Consider the following 12846-nt stretch of genomic DNA (forward strand, 5'->3'; position numbering starts at 1 on the left):
AAGATGAACCACAAAGTAGCGAGGGATTACTGTATAGGCACTGAGCCATTACATTTCATGAGATCTGTGAACTTCAAGGGTCTACGCTGGCATCATGGTTGTTCTTTAACATGTTTTCTGAGGGGTGTGACTGTCAGATCTTCTCATCAGGAAGTGTCAGTTTCAGTTCCCAGTGATGCCTTACCTGCCATAAAATCTAAGAGAGCATTATAACATGGTTCTCCCTCATTAACTCAGCCAATGTTCACTAATAAGGACATCAGTTAGCAAACATGATGGACCTGGCAGTTTGCATTACAGTGATTGGTTTCACATGTCTCAGATGCAACCAAGCAACCACAGGCCTAACAGCTAGAAAGGGGTCTGGCCAATTGAAACTCAGTAGAACTTCATTGCTGTAGTTTGCCCTTTCTGACCACACTGCACGGCAAAGAGTAAGGCAGTAGGCCACAAGAAGGGGCCGATTTCCTGATGGTCCATCTGTCCGCCTCTCCGCGACTTTTGTCTCAAAAGGCCCGGGGGTCTCTCTTTCCAACGGGGAGGTCCTCCCCTCATCTGAATAACTTTGAAAACAACAGGTTTCCGCTCATTTCTCTTTTTTATCCGGCCAAGCACAAAGCTGACCATGGCTCAGTACTCCTCCGGTTCTGAATGGCCCTAGGGTGAGAAACAGCCTAGGCGGCTGATCCCAGGTCAGCCAGAAGGCAGTGGACCCCAATGCTAGCAGCTAAGGCAGTGTGCAGTTGCTATGCAGCCTTCGCCTTCTCCCAAGAACTTTCGCCGTTCTCTTAACAAATTATGTTTTGTGCAGGAGCATGGCCCACTGTTGAGAGTGGAGAGAGGTTTGGTTGATGCCTGAAGGAGTGTCGTTTCCCTTTTCATAAAGGAGAGGTTGATACCGGGTGGGTGTTTGTGTGAAGAAATACAGTATATGCGTGTCTTAATGAGTGTTTATGTGGGTTATAATCACTGTGTAAGTCAATCATCTTTCTCTGACTGACCCCTCCAATGCTGCAGTGTCACTGATATGGTGGTGGTGTGTTAGTGTGTGCCGCACTGGTAGGAGATGCTCAGACGCACTAGTGCTGTCCACTCTTTCAAACACATCTACTTCGTAGGTATATTGTCAGAAAAGGTAGCTCATCTGTTGCTGATCAGATTGTTTTTGGTAGTCTTCTAGTTCTTTATCAGTAGACACAAGAAGCAGCCCATAGGAAGCTTCTGGCTGGATATTTCTTTGTCCAACAGTGACAGTGAGTGCTTTAAAAACTCCAGCAGCATTGCTGAGTCTGATCCACTTGTACCAGCGCAACACACATTAACGTACAACCACCACGTCAGGGTCAATGAGAGTGTGTAACTGTAGAAAATATATACTTATACGTATACTTGTATGTGGGACTGATCAACTACATGTGGGAAAGCAGGAAATGGCAAATGTGAGGATTCTCACATTAGTATACATATATGTTCGGTGGAGCTGATAAAATGGAAAATTAATGTAAAAAGAAGGAGGTGGCTTTACTGTTATGGCTGATTGGTGAATCTCATTAAATGCTTGTTCTCAAGCATTGCTTGACTTTAGAATATTGAATGACGGGTCCTAATTCGCATTAGAGTTCTGTGTCAAGGCTTTTGTCTGTGTGTGTGTTTGAGAGCAAGAGAGAGACAGAGAGAGAGAGAGAGAGAGAGAGAGAGAGAGAGAGAGAGAGAGAGAGAGAGAGAGGAAGAGAAAATAGAGTGTGCATGTGCACATTGTGACATATTTGTTTACAGCCTGACTCCTCCTCTCGTTCCCTCCATCCCTCTCTTGCACACAGCCGTCTCTGTTCTTGCCTTCCTGTCTTTGAACAAAGCTTGTGCTCCCTTTTGCAGTGGGGTCTCAGCCAAAAGTGAGGCCCTCTGCTGTAATTGTTTATTTGGCAATGTTAGTGTGAGGGAAAGGAGGAAAAGAAAAAAAAAACTGCAATGAATTTGTGACTCTCGTTTAGCCCCCATAGGCTGACATCAGGGACAGTGAGAGCGAGGATCGAGAGATGTCCTGCTCCTTGAGGAAACACATGTATAAACACACATGCGCACACATCCACACTCCTCTGCATACCAGTCATTGACCACAGATAGAAAATCCTCACATTTGCCATTTGCTCCTTTCCAACATGTAGTGGGATCAGTCATTTTTATAATGTATATATCTGGTAAAATATGTTAATACGCAACCTATTATTTCTCTGCCTCCATACTTAAATTTCACACTTGCTTCTAACTGTATTAAATGGTGACATATAGCCTTTAAGGGGCTTCTGACACTGAATCTCAACCTAGGATTTACAATGTCTCTAATGCAAAGCATTGCATACAGCTCTATTGAAGCATGTTGTTAAACACTGAGTGAGTGAGTGAGTACCTACAGACCTTAAATGTCTATTGCTGCACTATGTGTCAAAAAGTAACACAATTTGAATCCTCTGTATGTCTGGTACATATTTTAGTATTGACAAAATGCAGATTTTGATTTTGACTTTGAGTGAAAATGAGCAAATGAGTGGGTTTAATGTGGTACCTCATATCTAATCATACACAGAATTATATATAATTATGGCTACAGCAATATGAGAGATTACAACCCCAATTCCAATGAAGTTGGGACGTTGTGTAAAATATAAATAAAAAGGGTACAATGATTTGGAAATCCTTTTCAAAATATATTCAATTGAATACACTTCAAAGACAAGATATTTAATGTTCAAACGGATAAACTTTATTGGGGTTTTTTTTTCACTCATTTTGAATTGGAGATCTTCATTGGAATTGGGTTGTTATTACAAATAACAGTATCAGAACATATGCATATGCTTTTGTACAGACGTAATCAGTAGGGAATAAGGTTCCATTTGTCGTTGTTTACAAAAGCACCAGTGCAAAATAAAATCTATCATGAATTAAATAACCATAATTTAAGCTTGGAGTGCACTGAGGGTAATTGATATTTCTAATGTAACCTAATTCATTGTTTTAAAAAGCATTGAGAAGAGTAAATATATATCTGTGACACTAAAAGTAAAGAAGTCCTAATCTTTAGGAAGTAAACATGTGTCAGTTCAGTTCATCACATTGTTCAATTTAAATTTTTGCTGATCTATCTCTTTAAACTGGTAAGATTTCAAATGCATGCTCAGGACACAGAGGAATCTCCTAACAGTGCAAGCATGGCTGGATCAGGCAAACATCCACTAATTGTCAACATTAGTGGGGAAATGTTTATTCTGGAAAGGAGTCACTCTGTAAACAAATGACTCACTCCAGTTGTACCATTGTCAGTCTATGATGAGCCAGGAGCTGAAAATAGAAAATAGGCTCAAAGCCAATCCTCAGGATTGGTGAGCTGACATTTCAAAAAATGATAAACAGTAGCACAGCCTCACACAAGAACAAACTGAAATAAACTAGAGTCACTCGACACACGGATTACTTTTTGAACAGATTTTACTGAAATAATTTTGAAACTTGAATGCAAATGCAAGCAATGACTGGAATGTACATTGGCAACCTCTTTGACTACAACAACACATTACAAACTGGGCACTGCTATAGATTGAGAATGCTGCCTGAGCTGTAAAACTGGCTCATAGCTCATCAAAATCTAGCTGCAGAAACCCGACACAATGTAGGTCTTGTCCATACAAAGCCACATCATAAAGATCTTATGATGCTTGAGTTATACACAATAATCTCATGAGTCCAATTTACTTTCATATACCTCCTTGTGTCTACGCACTCCTTTGTACTCTTACATACATCTTGTACCTTTGTCACCTAATCCAATGTTCTCTCTTGTTACTTCATATACTCCTTTGTCACCTCATCCAGTTCATTTGTTCCTTCATACACTCCTTAGGAATGTACTTCCTTGTACTCCAGCATGCAGTTTGCATCCTTGAACATTTATCCACTTTCTCATCACTCATTTGTATAATTGTGCATTCTTTGTGTCTTTATACGTGTCTTGTACCCATACATACTTTATTATAACCTGGCAGACTCGCTTGTACCTTTGTACATATACTCCTGATAACTTTATGTAGTTCTTGGCAGTCAAATGCATTCCTTTGTTTCCCTCTACTCCATGCACTCCACTGTATTCTTATCAAGCCAAGTCTCGCTTGGTTTAATTGAGTGTTCACATTTAATGCAAGTTGGGAAAGAAAGCTGTCATTCAGGTTGAGCATGGCAAATGAGGACATGAGCACACATGGGAATTACTTGAGTAACTTAACTGTATGTGTGAATATGTCTGAAATACGTGTAGGGTGTAGCTTAAATAAGTTTGTGGTTTCATGATGTCATAGCAGCTGTAACATTTCAAGCATTGGATAAGCTCTGAGCCGAGCAATATGATCCATACACTCAAACCCACACAGACACACACACACACACACACAGAAAGAGCACAACATAACAGAACAATGAACTGAACATCACTCACTCCTTCTTTGGGGTTGGTTCTGTACTACTGTACATTTTACATAGGTGATTGCCTAATACCTCTAGATCCTCAGCATCAATGCTCTTCCTGGACAAATATCAATATATTTATTGGTTGTCACTGATCAAATGTTTGACATACAAAACTAATGCATATTCATTCCCTTCATGCACAAGTCATAAACAAACAAAAACTAAAACCCTACCTGTGCTGAGAATAAATGATTATCATCATCATCATCATCATCATCATCATCATTTTCTTCTTCTTCTATTCACCTTAATCCATTCAGGGTTACAGAATAATAAATCCTAGAAATTATATCATAATACAGAAATATTTTTTGCTATTTTGCATATCCCATTGTGAAAGCGTTGACTAATCTATATACAGAGTTGAGTAAATAAGGGAAAACAGTGCCTCAGCATACATTTTAAATATATATTCTATTTAATAACTACAGTGAAACAGGCATTCATAAGATACCGCTGATCGTTTTCTCTTTCAAGCATCCATATCAAACGTGAGATTATCGCCCCATTGTGGAGAATCTTCAGTCTGCCAAACGTGCCTGTAAGTTACAGGTGGAGGCACATGGCACATCATGTGACAAAACATGTTATTTTCCAACACAGTGATACCATAGTTATTTTATATTTGTGCTTTACACATATCCCTTAACACACCTAAAGAATTATACTCACATTTCTTAACCAAATAAATACAAAACGTATTATAAAAAGTCACAAAGACGCAAGGGGAAAAGTCTTGGCTACACACACACACACACAATAGGTGTTTTGCAGGGATAGAAAAAAACACCAGTTATTCATTAATTAACCAGTACAGCAGATTTATGGGCCATTAATCTGCAAAGCATTTATGAGTCCACAGGCATGAATGAGTGCTGTCAATTCAAACCTTTGCTCTAAACCTTCCAGCAGCAGGTCAGGAAGTCCAAAGCACCTACTCTCAACTGATGCTGGCGGGGGATGGGTGATGTGTAATGACAGAATATTTATGCTTTCTGCTTGGGTGTGGTTAATGCTTAAAGGTAAAGCCATTTTCCATTTTATAAATTTATAAATGTATACTTTTTACATTTACAGTCTTTGCTTGGGGTCCTCTTTGCATTTTCCTGTCAATCTTCATCACAAATTCAGGTGTTTGTGTCAAACAGGGACGGAGCTAATTAAAAACTTCATAAAATTCAACTGCTGGAGAGTCCATGACTGAGAGGCATGTGAATGTGTACACTGTAACCAAATACACAGCGTGACTTTGTCTAAAGTAAGCACTAAAGTGATTTTAACAGAAGTAAGGGGTTCTTACACTCTCAGACCTGTGTTGCTGTCAGATACTATGAACTATGAGGACTATGAATGGAGCAGCTTGATTGTTTTAAGCTTGTTTTAACATTCATTCATTCATTCATTGTCTGTATCCGCCTATCCAGTTCCGTGGTGGGTCCGGAGCCTACCCGTAATCACTGAGCCCAAGGCTATAACACACCTGGAGGGGGTGCCAGTCCTTTATAGGGCGACACACACATGCACACACACACACATTCACTCAAACACTCATACCTATGCCTCATCACCTTTGTGTGTGTGTGTGTGTGTGTGTGTGTGTGTGTGTGTGTGTGCGTGTGTGTGTGTGTGTGTGTGTGAGAGAGAGAGAGAGAGAGAGAGAGAGAGAGAGAGAGACTTTTTGGGTAGTCACACATCTTATAAATGAATTTAAGAAGTTAGAGACCACCCTTGTTTATGACATTTCCAGTCAAACCACTTAAATCTATCAGTACTTAATTTGTCCAGCCTTTACTTCTAGTGCATTATACTACTTTAACTCTTCCATTTTTACAATCAGTTACATTTGTGTCCACTGTTTCTAATTTTCACCCATACAACAAAACCCACTTAATCAGCTGAGCAAGTGTCATCCTCATTTGGGTCTAAAATAGTTAAAGGAAATATAAAATAACCAACAAGTTCATCAACATATTCAAAGGTTTGCGAGAGATACTCAGAGAGAATGGAGAGAACTCCAATGCCTTTACATGGTGTTGCATTATATTACCCACAGGAACTAAGAGGCCTAGCCCTGACCCTGAAAAAACACATATCCCTCCTCCACCAAACTTTACTGTTCGCATTATGCTGATGTTTATTTCAAAGACAATTAGAAATAGTCAGTGATGATCAGAGGATAGTGTAACATTCATATGTAAATATGTAATACATATTTCTGAGTGGTTCCTACTTATACTAAGATTTATGTACAGAGGAACACCCGAGTAACAGTAGGGTAATTTGAATGTACCATTTGAGTGTACACCATGCGTAAATAAATCTTAGCACAAGTAGGAACCATTCAGTATTATGTACTGATTCTTATGGAGAAGTTACATTGTAAGTACTAGGAAAATACAATCTAAAATGCAAGCTGAGATTTTAATACACTACATCTACTCCTACTCTTTGAGTTTGTACGGTCTATTGCTCTGTGGCTAAGCTCCTAGAAGCATTCCTTCCACAATAATTGTACTTACAGTAGTCTAGGGCAGATTATGTATTGCAGAAATGTCATGTACTGACTTGCTTCCTATGACAATTCCACATTTAAAGTCACAGAGCTGTTCAGTAAAACTCATGCTGCTGATACCTGTTAGAACGGGAAGAGGGGAAATTTTTATTTTAAATCTGTTATTAAGAGATATCCATATTTTGATCATATATTGTATGTTTTATGCTCTTTCCTGATGCTAAAATGCTAATGATATATTTAATGGCAATTTAAAATATGGTGGTCTTTCTAAAGTATATATGCGATTTCTACACTGTATTCATATATGGGAAACATCTACATCCACATATATAACACACAAAAAGACATGTGTACGTCTATATACAACACCACCCCTGCCCCCCAAATATGTACAAACACACACATATACACTTACACACATGTACACATTCTTATACATGAATGTAAACACACATACGACTGTTCAAACACACTCTCTCTCACTGTTTCTCTCTCTCTCTCTCTCTCTCTCTCTCTCTCTCTCTCTCACACACACACACACACACACACAAACACACACACAAATTAAACAGTTAAACTGTAATGCAGCAATAGCTGCCTTACTCTGTCTTAAGGGCATTTACCTTCAAAACCTCAGCAGACCTGTTTTCTGACTTTGAGAAAAAACACCTAACATAAATTTGGATCATCTGTGCATTTTAGTTCCATCTTTAGACCTGAATGTCCACATGTCCCTGATGTTTACACTACACCTCATTTGATCTAAAAGTACCACAGAAAATGTAGATAACATAAAAAATAAATTAATCTTTCTTTTAATTCCTACACTGTAAAAACTGATGAGTTACGTGAACTCAAATGGAATGCGGAAACCGATCACCTTAAACCATTTAAGTTTAATAACTCAAACACTCTGAACTGAGTACCACCAACACACTTGTAAGAAGTTATATGTGGTTAGCTCTGTTTCTTTCTTTATTTCTTTCTTTCTTTGACAGGAACAATGCTCATTAATGAACGGAAAAGTTCTGTAAATAAGCCAGAGTTAGCCAAAAAGGCTAATTTTCGTCTGTAGTCCCTGGCCAGCTCTTAAAAAGGCAACCTAAAATTATAAAATCTTAAAACATTTCAAAATTGTTACATACAATCTATACTAACAAACACACACATACACACAAACCCAAAACAAAAACATTTAAAAAAATGAATGCGATAACACGCAGCAGAAATTATCAGTAGGTATTTCATGTCCTAATGTTCACATACTTGTTTAGTAACAAACCATAACTTCAACTGTTTAGTAAAACTATGATACGTATTACTTTCTCTAATACTAACTGGCAGTAAATTCTATTATTTAGATGTGGTTACAGAAAATGCTGACTGACCACTTCTTCGGCTTGGAATAATAGTCTCATCTAATAGTTCCTCTGGTAACCTGAGTGCTTTTTCTTTGCATAATAAAAGCCTTAAATGGAGCAGGAGCTGTGTTATGTAATATCTTAAAAATAAGACAAAGGTTAAAATATTTAATCAAATTTACCTCAAATTTAACTCAAAATGTTGTACTTTCTTAATATTGGACAACTATGAAAACTACTGGGTTTCTGGTCTAAAACTTTAAGAGTACGTTTATATTAAAATTCAAGTGGCTTCAGTGTAGATTTGTTAGCATGTGACCAGCTTGTCCAACAGTATGTAAACTGAGAACTGATCATTGTATTTACATACATCACAGCAGCTTCAGAGCTCAATGATCTCCTGATGAATTTTAAATTACTCAAATTAAATCTAACTCGTTGGCATATTCTTTTTACCTGAGTTCTAAATGAAAAATTAGAATCAATCCAAACACCTAGATATTTAAATTCAGTTTCAACTTGCAATTTTTATCCTGATATAAATATATCTGGCTCTAGGGTGGTGGATGATTGTTTAGAAAAAAAACATACCAACTCTTTTAGTTACGTTTAACTTAAGACATGACTGATTAAGCCATGTTGTAATATGGCTCATTGCATTAGTCAGTTTAGAGGCAGCCAGTTGCTTTGTGCAGCCATGTACATGTTTAGTGAAATAAGTGAATTTACATTTCACTTTACATAAAGTCACTTTACATAAAATCACAAGTAGTTGTTTCTACTTAAACCAGTGAATTACTACAAATTAATTTTACGCACTACTAACATTTTATCAATTTTGTCAGTCAATAGTATTTTTAAAACATTTAAATATTGTAAGGTTTTGTATCATTTTTTTTGAAAACACTGTAAAAGTACTTAGATCTGCATCTGGTTTAAGTCCCCTTGAATGACCTCATTACAAGTGTTGTTTTTTCATCAAATTATTAACTAAAGGCATTTCAGCACATTGTTTTGGTTAAAATTTTCAAAGGTTTATATATTTAGAGACTTCATTAAATGTAGAGACCTTTAGACCAAGACGCTCTACTGACCTCACACCCTTATAACATGAGATTTAGTAAGCAATGTACTTTGCAATAAATGTTAATGTACAAAGTACTTCCCTTTTTTGTATTTCTGCTGAAAATATCTAAAGATGGTGCTGTTTGCATTGATTCTACTATTAGGACAGTGAATGTGATTTTATGCTGAGATTCTTCAATGTTATTACAATTTTACAATTTATTCTGAGAAAGTCTTTTGATGTAACCGATACTGCTATTAGGTGGCACGGTAGCACAGCAGGTAGTGTCGCAGTCACCGCTCCGGGTGACTGTCTGTGATGAGTTTGGTGTGTTCTCTTTGTGTCTGCATGGGTTTCTTCCGGGTGCCTCCCACAGTCCAAGAACACAGGTTGGTAGGTGGATTGTGAGTGTGTGTCACCCTGTGAAAGACTTGCGCCTCTTCAGGATGTGATCCTGCCTTGCGCTCAGTCATTCCGGGTAGGCTCTGCACCCACCGCGACCCTGAACTGGATAACTGGTTACAGACTATGAATAAATGAATGATACTACTACTGACACACTACAACCCAACAAGACCTTTAACAGTGGTGGCACTGCAGTGTTACATACAGTATTCCTTAGGATGTGGATTCAATCCTCAATTCAAGTCAATGTCTGTGATAAGTTTGGTTTGTTCTCCCGTTGTCTGTGTGGGTTTACTCAGGATGATAGTTTTCTTCTACAGTCCATATAAACATGCTGGTAGGATTATTTGCCACGCCAATGTGTCCATAAGTGTGACTAAATGAAGATGCATTCCTGCTTTGTGCCCAATGATTCCAGGTAGTCTATGGACATACCACAAGCCTGAAGAGGAAAAGCTCATTAAGAAAATGAATGAATGAATACATTAAGGGTTTATTCACTGTCTGTAACCGCTTATCCAAATCAGGTACGCGGTGGGTCCAGAGCCTACCTGGAATCATTGGGCGCAAGGCAGGAATACACCTGGCAGGGCACCAGTCCTTCACAGGGCATCACAGAGGGGGAATCGAACCCACAACCTCCAGGTCCCTGGAGCTGTGTGACTGCGACACTACCTGCTGCGCCACCGTGCCGCCCCACATTAAGGGTTCATTACTGTAAATTGTAAGCCACTGACCAAACTAAAATTGTTTATTGCTCTATGGTTCTGTCGTATCAGTTTAATGAAGTTACTTAGCTCAGGTTAGATAGCTAAAGCCAAATAGCTAAAATAATTAAATAGCTAGCAGCAAAAATATAATCTAAATATAAACTATAAATAAATGTAAACATTCTAAAAATGTCCCATGAGCAGTGTCCTATTGTTTACAATTTATCTTTCCTGACCAAGTTTAAGTGTTTTTAGAGTCAGCACAAATGTGGCAAGCTAGCATTTATGCTAATGAGATGAAGTTACAAATCATTAATTTACTGAGATGTTAGGTTATTTTAATGAATTATTTACTTTTTGTAATTTGAGAAACAAGTTGTGTTTATTGTGAATTATTAATAGATTTATCCCAGCCTGGGACATCTGTAGTAAATCTTTTATTGGCTGCTTAAATGTACAAAACCCATTTCCAGTTGGAACATTGTGTAAAATGCAATAAAATTTTGATTTCATTTTTACATTCTCACACACATTTTTATTTTTACATTCATTGAACAAAGCTATAGTCACAGTGAGATTAAAAATCCCTTTTACGTGTGAGCCTTGGCCAACAGCACATGAACAGAGACTACACCCTAAACACAACAAATAAACAAGATATATACATAAAAACATACTGTAACAAGAGCAAACATAGGCATATTCTGACAGTAAATTTAAATTCATTCATAAAGAAAAGCAACTCCCATATGAACTAATTATGAAGATCATTCCATGAGAAAGGTGCACTTAAAGGTTTGCATGTTGTATTATGTCTGTGTCCCTATGGAGTCAAGGGAAAACTTGTTTCCAAAAGACCAAGGGCAAAAACAAATACTAAATGTGAGTTATCATCAAGGTCTCAAGTGGTATTGTTTGAGAAGTTGTTATGCTACTAGGGTGGAATTACTTTGGAAAATCTTTTTCACATAACACAGTCCACATCTGCATCAAGAAATTCAGTCTGAAACTGTTATATGCAAAGAGGATATTATATAATAGTTTTGCACAGAAAGACCAGCATGTTCTCTGGGCCCTATGTTGTCTGAGATGGACTGAAAACAGTGGAAATATATTCTGTGATCAGATGAGTCCATGTTTCAGCTTGTTTAGGGGGAGGATTGTATGTGCCAAAGATAAAAAAACAACCATATTGTTACTAACAAAAACATGTTGCAAAAACCAACATCTGTGATGGCATAAGGGTTCATCAGTTCCCACAGCATTTGTAATTTGTATGTAAAGGTATTAATGATGCTGAGGCTTATAATTGATATTTTGAGGAGAAATATGCTGCAGTCAAGATGACATCTTTAACCAGGAGTTCCATGTTTATTTCAGAAGGAAAATGTAATGTGTGTTACAAGAGTACAGCTTTGCAGGCATATACAGTGCTTGGCATATATTTACTGGTCTTGCACAGTCCAGATCTGCCTCCATCCATTATCTGTAACCGCTTATACAATTTAGGGTCGCGGGGGGTTCAGAGCCTACCTGGAATCATTGGGCGCAAGGCGGGAATACACCCTGGAGGGGGCCCCAGTCCTTCACAGGGCAACACAGACACATTCACTTACGGACACTTTCGAGGCGCCAATCCTGCAACGTGTGTTTTTGGACTGTGGGAGGAAACCGGAGCACCCGGAGGAAACCCACGCGGACACGGGGAGAACACACCAACTCCTCACAGACAGTCACCCGGAGCGGGAATCGAACCCACAACCTCCAGGCCCCTGGAGCTGTGTGACTGCGACACTACCTGCTGCGCCACCGTGCCGCCAGATGTGCCTCCTATTAAAACTACATGGCGCATCATGAAGATGATAATCAGACAATGGCTACCTCAAGCAGCTGATAAGCTCAAATCTTGTACACAGAAAGAATGGGTATATAATCCAATTGCAAAATAGTAACAATTAGTATCTTCAATTCCCAAATGATTAAAAAGTAAAATGAATGAAAATGTAATGTGACCCAGTGATAAACACGCCTCTGTCCAAGTTTGTCAAGTTTATTGCAGACATCATTTTCAAAAATTGTCTATATTTATTAACATTACAATTCAAATTTGTCTCAGAAAAAAACTGCTTTGTCCTTTTGTCTGTTAAATACATGTTCAGATAAAATAACAGATTAGAGATTTCCGTTTTCTATTTTACGGAGGTGTCTTTTTCTGGAAATGGGGTTTGTAGTTGTAAACAAACAACAGAATAATACTGAGTTAAAACAAGT

Source organism: Hoplias malabaricus, chromosome Y, assembly GCF_029633855.1.
Source record: "Hoplias malabaricus isolate fHopMal1 chromosome Y, fHopMal1.hap1, whole genome shotgun sequence".
NCBI lineage: Eukaryota > Metazoa > Chordata > Actinopteri > Characiformes > Erythrinidae > Hoplias > Hoplias malabaricus.